Source organism: Stomoxys calcitrans, chromosome 5, assembly GCF_963082655.1.
Source record: "Stomoxys calcitrans chromosome 5, idStoCalc2.1, whole genome shotgun sequence".
Taxonomy (NCBI): domain Eukaryota; kingdom Metazoa; phylum Arthropoda; class Insecta; order Diptera; family Muscidae; genus Stomoxys; species Stomoxys calcitrans.
The window spans coordinates 140,579,406-140,581,401 of record NC_081556.1 but is presented as its reverse complement, the minus strand read 5'-3'; positions in this window follow the sequence as shown (position 1 = coordinate 140,581,401).

Genomic DNA, 1,996 nt, shown 5'->3' with positions numbered 1-1,996 from the left:
TGGAAATGGATTATGGAATTTCTCATATATATAAGCCACATAATTGAAGTTAAGGGATATTCCCTGTTTTTCATGGAACAATTATAATAACCTTAAAAATGCGTTAAAGACATCGCACCACCTGCTTGGGTAAGGGCTATAATTGTCTCCATCGTGTGAAATATTGCACACAGTAGATTAAACAATGATACAATCGCTTAGTGACTTTTTTTTTTTTTTTTTTTGGAAAGCTAGCGCTTCGAATCGCATTTTGTTATGATAGATTAGCTGGTAAGACGCTTTGGTTAGCACAACATCGTAGAATAAGATTTGGCAGTGGAATTTTGGTTTATTTTACGGTGCAAGTGCCGTTTGCTTGAAACCTTCGTTTGGAGCAGAATGGTTTCAACATAAAAGTTAAATTTATTAAGGGCTTATCATTGATTTTTCTTTCCCCCTTTCAGATTTTTCTTAAATGGTTCATGTGGGTTATCTCCTTGCCAGTCATATTTGATGATACTCATGACTAACTGCGTGCCATGTATTGAGAGAAGTAAATATTATCGGTGGTGTAGGGTATAATACAATCGACCACGCCAGACTTTTGCCTTTCCTTACTGGTTTGGGACCAAAATTCGAGAAAATTTTATAAAATATTTTTGAAATGTTATATTAAGAAAAAATTTTCCTGGCTGTCTTTCAATCTGTCCATCTATCTGTCTGTCTATCTATCTGTCTGTCTATTTATCTGTCTGTCTATCTAGCCATCATATCTGTCTGTCTGTGTGTTCATAATAATTTGTGAGCAAATCAAAAATCTCATTTTTAAACGATTTTCCTTCTACTTTGGTTCAGGTGACTTCTTCAACCTGAAGACAAAGTCTCTAGTCAACCAAACTTCACCAATGTTGGCACATCCCGGCACGACATAACTACTCATGATAGCACCACATAAACTTAAACTTGGGCTTCGATCTGCATGGCATTCATCGTTATCTTGAAAGGCTCTGCTGACAGCTAACGGGTGTGTCTGCAAGATGAGGATAGTAGAATGCTTCGTATGCGGAGTAACTGGGACTGCATTCGCGGACGCTAAGTGGTAGCGAGTGAAGAGGCTGAGTAAGAGGCCAGGTGGCACTGGTACTTAGTTAAATATTGAGAACCTTTAATATTCTTTTTGACAAGACGAGTCATTGGCACGTTTAAATAGCCAATGCTCAACATGCTTCCGCGTCCATCGGTCTTATGGGCTTCAGGGTCTATTACTACAAATTTGATATTACTGATAAATTGCATAGATATCGGTTTGGATTGTCATATAGCTCGCACATACAGGTTAGCTGACACAAAGTGTTAAAAATTCAAACGACACCAGTAAGGAAATGCAAAAATCGGGCGGAGCCGACTATATAATACCCTACACCTATCCTTATATTACTTTAATTGGCTATGACAGAATATTTGTTGCACTAGCCGAACGTAGAATAGCGTCCCAAGCGCCTCTCACACCAAGTTACGAGGTGTCTCCCACAACTTGATCTTTCCATCGGGCTTTTGGTCATCCCGGTTTCCGTGTACCACCGTGTTTGCCTTCAAAAGACTTCTTTGCTGGAACTTCTTCATCCATTCTGATAACATGACCTAGCCAACGCAGCCGTTGTATTTTGATGCTTGTAACTATGCTATCGTCGTCATACAGCTCGTACAGTTCGTGGTTCATACGTCGCTTATATTGTCCATTAACGCAAACTGGTCCATATATTTTACGAAGAATCTTTCTCTGAAAGTTGTGGTTCCCAACTTTCTCCATTTTCTTTATCTGCTCGGTTGTGCAAGGCATTTTGGGAGTTGAAACCATCCATTTCGTCTTATCGCCATTTACTGCCTGACCCATTTACACTGACTCTCTTTCGATTCTTTCAAAGGCTGCAGTTACTACTTCCGGTAGCTGACCTAAGATATCGATGTCGTCGTCATAGGCGAGTAGCATGTGTTATCTTGTGATTAGTGTGCCATA